We start from the raw sequence: 12,542 nt of genomic DNA on the forward strand, positions 1-12,542 counted from the left end.
ACCATCCTCTGTAATGTTTCGTAATGCGAATATATTTTTTGGGATTAGATAAGGGTAAGAAACCATTGAGAGAAAGAATCCTGCAAGATGGGACCATGTGGGGCCGCCCGCCCACATGTCGGTCTCCTTGCCCCGGTCAACTCTCTCGTGATTTCTAGATCATTCCTTGCCGTAATCCCACATATTTTTGATGCATTATATTTTTCCTCGTTATGAGACCTCATATGGATAGATCTTGACCCCTACCACAAGTTTCCCCCCTATATAAATGAGCCTCTGCCTCCTCCAGAGCCATCCCATCAAACCCTCCTCTCTCCAATAGCAGCGAAGCTCTCCTCTGCTCCTAGTTCCCATGGCCAACAAGCAGATCACCCCCTTCAGCATCTAGGCCATTGCTTAAGTCGGTTTGATCCAAGGGCTCACATTGGACCCTTAGGGCTATATATACCAGCCTCACCCCCTAGAGGCCAAGCCTCATTTGATCCTAAGAGCTGAGAAGCCAGGAACCCTAATTCCCTATGTCCACCAGGATCAAGGCTAGCAATCAAGAGAAGATTAGTCCTCCATAGGAACTAGTCTTGTATTAGAGATAGTGAGATAGAGTGTGAGGGAAGAGTTCTAGAGGAGTCTCGGCCTATCAATGCTCTCTCTACAGCTTGTACCTAGCGGAATCAAGTTCTTCTTGAGCTTGCTTCTGAGATTTCTCTAGTAACCGACTTCTAATTCAAGTAAGCATCTTGTTCTTATTGTTCTTTAGGTTTGCGACTCTCTTTTGAGTACTTTAATCCTTGTAGGTCCTGGGTTAAAGTAGTATTCATAGTGTAAGCGTGGTGCTTAGACTCGGTTACTTGTGGATGTACCTTATTTTCTGGATCGGTGGTAGCTCGCAAGGGTGACTTTTATAGCCTCGTCGAATCCTCTATAGTCCACCTCCTGTTAGTAGGACTAGAAGGACAATATTGCTATAGGAAACATACTATGTCTATGTTTTCTCTAGTATTATCCCCAGAATTAAACAATAGAAGATAGCTTACTGAAGTTAGAATTAGAAGACCTTAGTAGTCTCCTCTACACTCCTATTATCTAGCCTTGATTGTGAAGTTGGGATAAGTTAGATTTGGTTATTCTCACACACGTTTTCTCAAGTTCGATATAAAACTAGGTACTTTCGGTGAAGTGCTACATCGGTATAATATCCATGCGCTTGTGGATTATTCTATGTGTATTAATTTATACCAACAACATCCTACAGTCAACCTAGCTTTGTTACCACTCTATCAGGCTCGGTTTTCCAAAGAGAACCAAGCACTTGTCATATGTGTGCCCAGGAAGTCCACACATACAATAATAGAATAGAAATATCAAATGCAATGTTTATATGAAGAGGAAAACATACTTATAATAACACTTACAACTATCAGAGTATTGTGGAATGGTTGCTAAACTTCTCCTTAGGCTCCATTCTTCTTAGGGATGGCTGACTGGGGACTTTGTATGCCATCTTTGTCCTTTTTCTGAGCAGCACTTTACTACACACTAGGGTGTGGTGGGAATAGAAAGGGTGAGTCCATGTCAAACTCAGCAAGTACAGATAGAAAGTACAAATGACATGTAAGGCTTTAAACAAAGGTAGGCTGACTCAGGCTTACTGCAGATTAGCATTTTAGTTGGCAAACTTTTCACTGCTAGAAATATCTACTTCTATGACAAAAATCTTAATGAATCTGAAATTGTCATAGAAGATCGCTTTTTTATGATGAATATGTCCATTTCATCATAGATCAGTGGTGATGATCCTGCAACCCTCCTTTTCTATGATGAAACCAGGCATCATCACCAAAAACATCATAGAAGAGTGTAGGTTTTCGTCATTGATCACTCGCATGACTCATCTGTGATGATCTCCTTTAAAACTATGATGATCTAGGTTTCATCATTGAACTAATTACACATCTGTGACGAACAATATTTGATCTATAATGAATGGCTTTGTCATAGATCTCCACATGGTACTTTCTTCATCCGATGTGTACATGTGGGACCTATAGTTACTCAGCCATGATGCTTGCAATTCATCACAAAAGTCTTTGCTCGATCATATCTCCATGTGATGTGTACCTATGGGACCCTTCTCCATCTGACGTTTACCTGTGGGACCTACAGTTACTCATCCGTGATGCTTGCAATTCATCATAAAAGTCTTTGCTCAGTCCTTTCTCCGTCCAACTTGTACCTATGGGACCCTTCAGCATTCGACCTATGGGACTTGATGACTTACATGTCACGTGTACCTGTGGGACCATTCTCCATCTCCATCTGACCTATGGGACCTGATGGCTTGCATGTCACTTGACGCTTGTAGTTCGTCATTAAAGTCTCTACTCAGTCCTTCTACATCTAACCTATGGGACCCAAGGCTTATGTGTCATGTGTACTTGTGGGACCTTTATCCATCTCCATCCGACCTATGGGACCCGATGGTTTGCGTGTCACTTGTACCATGTGGGCTGTTGGGGTTTAATTTCTCAAAAAAGGTCTGATACCTGGGAGTCAAACATGGGATCTAGACCAAGGATTGGAGTGTCTTTACCATTGCTCTAGACATCTGGCTGTGCTGACATCTCTTTGGAGTCACTATAGTATCCTATTTGCTGTGTGGATGCCCTATAGGTTGACCTAAATTGGATATATCCCCTGCAAGTGGAAACAAATCTACACCTACTAGACTTGTAGCGGCGGCGGCGGCAGAGGCAGAGGCATAGGACCTTGGTCTACTGTGGTGGCTCAGGCATCCTTTTGGTGGTGTGGTGAGGCTCTCCTGATGGAGCGTGGTGGCATTGGCATCCGCATGATCAGGTGTGTGCTATGGTAGAGGCGGCTTGCAACCGAGCCATGCCAGTTCATAGAACAAAGGTATCAGTACCTTCTTCTGTGATTATAGGACTACATTTTCTATACACAATAAAGTAAAGAACACATAAAGAAAGGCTATTCTATATGAATTTCAATTGAAATCAATGCTTTTGTCACACAAAAATAGAAAACCAGACTGTCCCATAGTATGATATGAATAAATGCACAGATTAGTGCTCTCGAACACTATATGCTTTGTTCTAATGCTAGTTTTGCCATTGTCCACCCAATGGCCGAAACTCTAATGGACTTTGCATACTTTTGCTGCAATAGATGGATAGATCCTAGATTCCTAATGGGAGACCATTCTCGCTGACATTCATCATAGGAGTTGAAGAGTTCATGGATATGGTTAAACAAAAATACCTGGAGCAAAACATCCCTTGCTCGTGTACACATTGTCTTAACCAGGTGGTTAAAACTTGGCAGGAGGTGAAGGACAACTTACTTATACATAGAATGTCACCCACATACACCACATGGATTCATCATGGGGAAGAGGGAGGAGGTACTGACATTATAGAGCCATTAGATGTGCATGGATCTCATCATGATGGTTGGATTGCGAAGGAGGAGGAGCAGGAGGACGGGGATGATAACATATTACCAGATTTTGATGATTTAGTTCAAAACATGTTGACATCTAAAGATCGGGCTAGAAGAGTCCCAAAGTTTAAAAGAGTGTTGGATGAGTTGAAGCAATCAATTTCTTCTAGATCTACCTTCTTAAGATTCTCCTTCCTTGTTAGGTTGCTCTATATCAAGTCCCACTATCGAGTTAGTAAGAACTATTTTGATGCACTGTTGGCGTTGCTGTCAGATGCATTCCCTAGTAGTAATGTACCAAAATCATGTGAGGAGGCATGCAAATATATTCAAGAATTGGGACAAGGTTATGAAAGTATCCATGTGTGCAAGAACAACTGTGTGTTGTTTTGGGGTGATCATGAGGAATTGCAAGCGTGCCCAAAATGCAAAGAGTCTAGATGGGAGGATGCAGATGGTAGCAGGCAGGTTCCTCATAAGGTTTTGAGGCATTTTCCTCTAATACCAAGGTTGCTAACATGATCTTTGCTGCTCGAGGAACAACAGCGGATGCTGAATGGCACGAGACTAAGCAAGAGAAGAATACCGTTGAAATGAGGCATCCAGTAGATGGGGCGGCATGGCAGGACTTTGATAGAAAGCACAAAACTTTTGTAGATGATCCAAGGAACTTGAGGCTTGCTGTCACCATAGATGGTTTCAATCCATTTGGCAACTTTAGCTCGACATATAGTATGTGGCCTATTCTTGTAACGCCTCTGAACGTGCCACCATGGGAATGTGTGAACCCATCGAATTGCTTTATGTCTCTACTGATCTTGGGCCCAACCTCACTAGGAAAGGATTTTGATGTATTCTTGGAGCCTCTTATAGAAGAACTGAAAGGACTATGGAAGGGTGTCGACACTTTTCATGTACTACATCTTGACAATAAGAAAGGCTTCACTCTACGTGTTGCCGTGCTTTGGTGCATACATGATTTTCTAGCATTGAGCACCTTGTCAGGCTGAACTACAAAAGGTTATTATGCATGTATTTATTATGACAAAAATCCATTGTCAAGGAGCATAAGAAAGAAGCTAGGCTACCTTGGACACTGTTGTTACCTTCCTAGGGATCACCCTTGGAGGACGAGCTTGGATTTTGATGGAGAAACTAAGGACCGAGATGCGCTGGAAAAGTTCACCTTATAGGAGGTCCTTGAGGAACTCAAGAAGGTGAAAGATGTCTGCCCAGGTAAGCATGGTGGAAAAAGGAAATGAAAGCATGGAGGAGAGATAGTGATTTAAAATAAAAAATCTGCTTGGTGGGGCTGCCGTATTGGAAGGACCTGTTGCTGCCACACAATCTTGATGTCTTGCACATTGAGAAGAACATATGTGAAAACATTCTTTGGACATTGCTGAAAGTGGAGGGCAAGATAAAGGACACAACGAATGCTAGGCTAGATTTGCATGATATGAACATAAGGCCTCAATATCACGGCGTGCAACAAGGCACCTCACTTAAATTCCTAGAATCTCACTATGTCATGACGAAAAAACATAGAGCAAAATTTTGCAAGTTCCTTAAAGGTGTCAAGTTTCCAGATGGTTATGCAGCCAACCTAACAAAATTCATAAGTGTAGATGGTACCAAGGTAGTTGGCAAGATAAAAACGCATACTTGCCATGTCCTTCTCTAGAGGATCATACCTATAGGCTTAAGAAGTTTTGTTCCCAAAGATGTATACAAAGCTGTTTCAGAACATGGGAACTTCTTTAGGCAACTGTGATGTAGACTAGGCTCGATCTTTTGATAGCTATGATAGCGTCGATTGGTGGAGACTCAACGTTCATGATCTAGGCTTTGAACCAAGACTGATTTGGACCCCCACAACCATTACACCACTGCTCCGTTGGTTATCAACCACGCGAATGCGATTGACCTCGCCGAGAAGGCTTTTCTGCAAGCGAATTGAGAACAAAAGCAAGAACGGGATGAACATAATCTGAAATTGCAAATAAATATGAGGCTTATGATAATGAGAAGGAGTTCAAGTCTTTATTCAAAAGGACTAATCGCCATAGGCGAACAAGATCAATAACTAGGGCCCTGGTTCACAGCAAGCAGCCTTGACAGCACAGTTGCGGCAAAACGATGTCCGTTTCACAAGAAAATCAAGAAGTAAACAAAACCCAAACCCTAAGGAGAGTGACAACTGCTATTTATAGAGTCTTGGGTGTCACCTCCCTGGATGCACCCCCTAATGGGCCCAAACACGATACACGGTCCAACGGACCAAAAGACGGTGTCGTAGCACCCTGACAGATTCTGGACGCTGAATTGTTTTGATGATTCCTGTTGATTCTAAAGGTCCTTTGATGTGAGACCACTTGGATTGGCTTCCTTATCAAATTAGCTTTCCAACCATATATGGATCGTTGAAAATGGAGTCTAGATGCATCCTGGGTGACTAGTTTAAGGCAGACTGGTCTTGGAGACCGAGGTAGACTCGAACTTGAGTTGCTTTGGGCCTCCACCTCGGGGATTCGAACCGAATTAGCCTCGTACCTCCTTCTGGACTTGGACACCCTTGCTGGCCTCCTACCCCTCCATACCATATGCCAAACATAGTCATATGCATGGGTGTCATGTCCTCATCATCCTCCCCTTCTTGACAAAAAGCCATTCTCGACGCCGATTGTGCTTGAAACTGATCCTGCACAACATAAAGGAGAACGGGGTTGCGAAGACAAAGGGAACTGAAATAATTGTGAGAAGAAATGTGACTATGTTTCCAAGTTTCTAGCATGTCATCTCGCATAAAAATTTCAGCAAGCATGTAGACTCCATGATCCGAATGCACACGATGTATGTCAACACTATCCTACAAAATATTAGAACTAACCAAAGACAATGCAGGAATAGATGGTCTAGCAGACAAAGGTAGCAACCAACAATGCTCCCCTTCTTAGAAGTGAACTTGTTTCTTTGAGGAACATAAGAAAATGTTTGTATTATTATGGCTGCCCTCTAAACGATCATAATCTTGTACAACAAAAGGAGAATTCATATTACTATGAATGTATACTCTATATATCATATATTGTCCCTTGTTGTTATATTTGCCAATAACATGATATGTATGTTTAGAAAACTAAGGCAAATCAACATATTTAAATAGGCTCTCCTCCAAACAATCTAGGTTACATAAAACATCAAATTCAATGTAACCAAAAGTATGTAAAGAAGACAACAGTTTGAACTCATCAGTTTTAGTCGCAGTATGAATAATATGTTTATTTTTAGCACAAGTGACTGGTTCCAAAACATGTAAAACTAAGGCATCATCAACCAATTGATCTTTATCATAAGGAACTTCAAGCAAATTATCATGGAATAGAGATAAATCAAGAGAGGGTTTCACTAACAATTGCTCTATGATAGCATGGTTTGTGGAAGAATTTAGTATATTAAAACAATTCTCACCTTCCGTGAGTGTAGCACCATGGGCATTACCTATGTTCTCAGTAGGAGTAATAGGTGCATTGTGAAGTGATGGTTCTGAATTTGCATATGAGGTTGTGAGTTCCTCATTTTCTTCCACGTCATCCTCTTTCTTATGTATATTATCCCGCAGAAGGTTAGTCATAGCAAGAGGAATAACGACAGACTCTTCCTCTAAATGGTGCACCTCATCATATGAAGTCAAAACAAGAGGTGGATTAACAAAGGTTTCTCGCATAAGAAGTTTCATATCATTCCAAGTTTGTGGTTTATCAGAAGGATCTAAACAGTCCCACTAAGATAAAGCAGAATGTCGCAAAACACTAGCTGCATTTTTTACCTTCCTCCTTGGACACATAAAACGAGTAGCAAATATGTTATCGATGGCAATTTCCCACTCCATGTACTCATCAGCACCTATACCATCATCAGTTGGTGGATACGAACAACCTGTCATTGTTAGAAGACATCAAAAGACAACACAAAAGTATTATCCCTATCAACTACTTAGGTTGTGGACAAGGAAAAATAAGGCACTCAACTCTCAAGCGTTTTACCACGGTCTTACTAGTGTTCTTACCAAAGCAACAGCTGGTGCAATCGGTCGGTGACTATGATACCATTGTAGTTTGAGTGTAACAGTTGCAAGGTGAACCTATACTTGGTTAGAAGAAAGTGGAGCTTGGACAGGCACAATATAGTAGCAAGGAATAGCAAAATTCATAACTGAATAGCAAAGCTAAATAAGTATCCCAAGTACTTATCTTAGTTGCTAGCCTACTCACGTTCCAAGTATCAGATGTATCAAGTGATGTGAATAGCAGGAATATGATTAGGAACAAGGCAGAAATTAGCACACGCAAACACAGCTCAAATGGCGCTCTCTATGTGCTCCTCTAGATATTGTTCCACTTTTGCCCCTCTTTTTTCTCTATTTTTGGGATGTCGTTGTTTTCTTGGGATTCTTTGACTTTTTCTTTTTCTTTTTTGATATTTTTTCTTCACTTAGGAGCACAAAAGAAGTAACCATAGAAAATATGAGCTTAAACAAGTGAAAGGCGTGGCCTGTGGAAATTTTAGAAGATGTGCTCAAAATCGATAAAAAGTTTGTGACCACAAAAAGATGATCTTGTGACCAGTTTTTGGCCAAAATAAAAATTTTTGAACCCAGCTATGTGGGGGATGGACGGATCTGAATTTTTTTTCTGATTGATTTTCATATATGGAATGTCGAAAAAGGAGTTCGTATGCGAAAACTAGACCAGTTTTAAGAACATACTCTGAATTAGAGGACAAAACAGAAACAATGCGCATAAAATTGATCACGACAGCAAGGATTTGATGGAAATAGTAAAGACAAGTGTAACAAACTAGATGGCATGGACAAGGGTTTGATGGATATAAAGGAAACATATTAAGACTCGAAGGTGTTCATGGATTATGATGAAAAACAAAGGGAAAAACACAAACTAGACTAAAAAACGATCTAAAACCAGCAAATGGAGAAGTCATATTACTACGAATGTATACTCGATGTATCATATATTGTCCCTTGTTGTTATATTTGCCAATAACATGATATGTATGTTTAGAAAACCAAGGCAAATCAGCATATTTAAATGGGCTCTCCTCTAAACAATCTAGGTTACACAAAACATCAAATTCAATGCAACCCAAAGTATGTAAAGAAGACAATAGTTTGAACTCATCAGTTTTAGTAGCAATATGAATAACATGTTTATTTTCAGCACAAGTGACTGGTTCCAAAACATGTAAAACTAAGGCATCATCAACCAATTCATCTTTATCACAAGGAACTTCAAGCAAATTATCATGGGACAGAGATAAATCAAGAGAGGGTTCCACTAACAATTGCTCTATGATAGCATGGTTTGTGGAAGAATTTAGTACATTAAAACAATTCTCACCTTCCGTGAGTGTAGCACCATGGGCATTACCTATGTTCTCAATAGGAGTAAATGGTGCATTGTGAAGTGATGGTTCTGAATTTACATGAGGTTGTGAGTTCCTCATTTTCTTCCATGTCATCCTCTCGCTTATGTATATTATCCTGTAGAAGGTTAGTCCTAGCAAGAGGAATACAACAGACTCTTCCTCTAAATGATGCACCTCATCATATGAAGTCAAAACACGAGGTGGATTAACAAAGGTTTCTCGCATAAGAAGTTTCATATCATTCCAAGTTTGAGATTTATCAGAAGAATCTAAAGAGTCCCACCAAGATAAAGCAGAATGTCGCAAAACACTAGCTATATTTTTTACCTTCCTCCTTGGACACATAAAACAAGTAGCAAATATGTTATTGATGGCAATTTCCCACTCCATGTTCTCATCAGCACCTATACCATCATAAGTCGATGGATATGAACAACCTATCATTGTTAGAAGACAGCAAAAGACAACACAAAAGTATTATCCCTATCAACTACTTAGGTTGCGGACACAGAAAAACAAGGCACTCAACTCTCAAGCGTCTTACCACAATCTTACAAGTGTTCTTACCAAAGCAATAGGTGGTGCAATCGGTCGGTGACTATGATACCGTTGTAGTTTGAGTGTAATAGTTGCAAGGCAAACCTACACTTGGTTAGAAGAAAGTGGAGCTTGGATAGGCATAATATAGTAACAAGGAATAGCAAAATTCGCAACTAAATATCAAAGCTAAATAAGTATCCCAAGTACTTATCTTAGTGGCTAGCCTACTTATGTTCCAAGTACCAGATGTATCAAGTGATGTGAACAGCAGGAATATGATTAGGAACAAGGCAGAAATCAGCACACGCAAACACAGCTCAAATGGCGCTCTCTATGTGCTCCTCTAGATATTGTTCCACTTTTGCCCGTCTTTTTTCTTTATTTTTGGGCTGTCGTTGTTTTTTTAGGATTCTTTGACTTTTTCTTTTTATTTTTTTGATATTTTTCTCCACTTAGGAGCACAAAAAAGTAACCATAGAAAATATGAGCTTAAACAAGTGAAAGGCGTGGCCTGTGGAAATTTTAGAAGATGTGCTCAAAATCGACAAAAAGCTTGTGACCACGAAAAGATGATCTTGTGACAAGTTTTTGCCCAAAATAAAAATTTCTGAACCCAGCTAAGTGGGGGACGGACGGATCCAAATTTTTTTGATCGATTTTGATATATGGAACGTCGAAAAAGGAGTTCGTATGCGAAAACTAGACCTGTTTTAAGAACAGACTTCGAATTAGAGGACAAAACGGGAACAATGCGTACAAAATTGGTCATGGCAGCAAGGATTTGATGGAAATAGTGAAGACAAGTATAACAAACTAGATGGCGTGGACAAGGGTTTGATGGATATAAAGGAAACATAGTAAGACTTGAAGGTGTTCATGGATTATGATGAAAAACAAAGGGAAAAACACAAACTGGACTAAAAAACGATCTAAAACTAGCAACCAGAACTTGCCCTAGGACATAAACTCAACAACGCGAAACAGAGACGAAATTGCATGGCACAACAAGGCTATAGGATAGGGAATAGGTGGTGGTGTATATTTTTTTTTGGCTTTTTGTGGACTATAGGTAATGCAAAAATAGTAACAATCTAAAGGGAAAAATAAAGTTATACCTAACGGGCAACAAGGGCTCTGATACCACTTGATGTAGACTAGGCCCGTTCTTCCAATAGGTATGATAGTGTTGATTGGTGGAGACTCGACGTTCATGATCTAGGCTTCGAACCCAAATTGATTCGGACCCCGCAACCATTACACCACTGCTCCATTGGTTATCAACCATGCGAACGTGATTGACCTTGCTGAGAAGGCTTTCCTGTAAGCGAATCAAGAACACAAGGAAGAATGGGATGAACCCAATCTAAAATTGCAAATAAATATGAGGCTTATTATAATGAGAAGGAGTTCAAGTCTTTATTTAAAAGGACTAATCGCCACAGGTGAATAGGATCAAGAACTGGGGCCCTGGTTCACAGCAAGCAGCCTTGGCGGCACAGTTGCAGTAAAACGATGTCTGCTTCATAAGAAAATCAAGAACTAAACAAAACCCAAACTCTAAGGAGAGCAACAGCTACTATTTATAGAGTCTTGGGCGTCACCCCCCTGGACGCGCCCCCTAATGGGCCCAAACACGATACACGTTCCAACGGACCAAAAGACGGTGTCGCAACACCTTGACAGATTCTAGACACTATCTTGTTTTGATGATTCCCATTGATTCTGAAAGGTCTTTTGATGTGAGACCACTTGTATTTGCTTCCTTATCAAATTATCTTTCTAACCATATATGGATCATTGAAAACAGAGTTCGGATGTGTCCTGGGTGACCAGTTTGAGGCAGACTGGTCCTAGAGGCCGAGGCAGACTCGAACTTGAGTTGCTTTGGGCCTCCACCTTGGGGATTCAAGCCAAATTAGCCTTGGGCCTCTATCTAGACTTGGACACCCTTTCTAGCCTCCTACCCCTCCATACCATGTGCCAAACATGGTCATATGCATGGGTGCCATGTCCTCATCAAACTGTGTAGTAGAACTCTGAGGGAAGAAGTCGTGGAAAAGCTAAAATGGGACATCCCACTCATCTTATGCAAGCTTGAGAAGATTTTCTACCGGCCTTTTTCAATGTTATGGTACACTTGGCTGTCCATCTACTAGACAAGGCACTTCTTAGAGGGCCCATACAGTATGGATGGATGTATCCAATAGAACGATGATTGTGCACGTTGAAGAATTTATTAAGGAATAGGACCAGGCCTGAAGGATCAATTATGAAGGCTTACTTAGAAAGTGAGACATTAGCATTTTGGGAGAGGTTCATGGATGATGTTAAAACAAGATATAATCCGGACAACAATATGTCACATGATGGGGTAGCACCTGATGAGAGCTCTATTTTCATGCATGGTGTCAAGCCCATTGGCCAGATTAGGATAAAGGACATCAAGGATAAAGCCAAAATCAATAAGCTCGCTTGGTATGTGCTTAATAACTGTGACGAGGTTGGACCATATGTGCAGTAAGTATGATTTTTTATATGCTGATTTGTTGTTTCCTATAATATGTATGAAATGTTACCAATGATAATGCTTATATGTGCTACAGAATATACAGACAAATTTTAAAGGAATAAGGGGCAAGTGATGATGTTGATAGTAGGCTAGCAGTAGAGTTTCCAGTGTGGTTTAAGTCTCATGTATGTGATTAGCATATTTTAGTTCTGTTAGGCCAATCATTGGTAGAATTATATGACAACTTAGTGGTGATGGTGGTTTCATGTTTGTGTGTAGATCGAGGAGCTATGTAGAGAGAAACCAATAGAGGTCAGTGAAAGTTTGTATGCACTATCATGTGGTCCTGATACCCGAGTCTAGGTCTATGCAGCTTGCAGTATTAATGGAGTCAGGTATAGCACTATTGACCATGAGAAATCCCTTCATACACAGAACAGTGGTGTCATGACTACCATCACACATGAAGGCCAATTAGTGGAATTTTATGGTGTCCTTAGAGAAGTTATTCAGTTGATGTATAACTCTAGTGTACAAAGCCATAGGATGGTGGTTCTTCGAGGCTATGACCGGTACAATCTAGATGGCA

The sequence above is a fragment of the Miscanthus floridulus genome, chromosome 11 (genome assembly GCF_019320115.1).
Source record: "Miscanthus floridulus cultivar M001 chromosome 11, ASM1932011v1, whole genome shotgun sequence".
In the NCBI taxonomy this organism is placed as follows: domain Eukaryota; kingdom Viridiplantae; phylum Streptophyta; class Magnoliopsida; order Poales; family Poaceae; genus Miscanthus; species Miscanthus floridulus.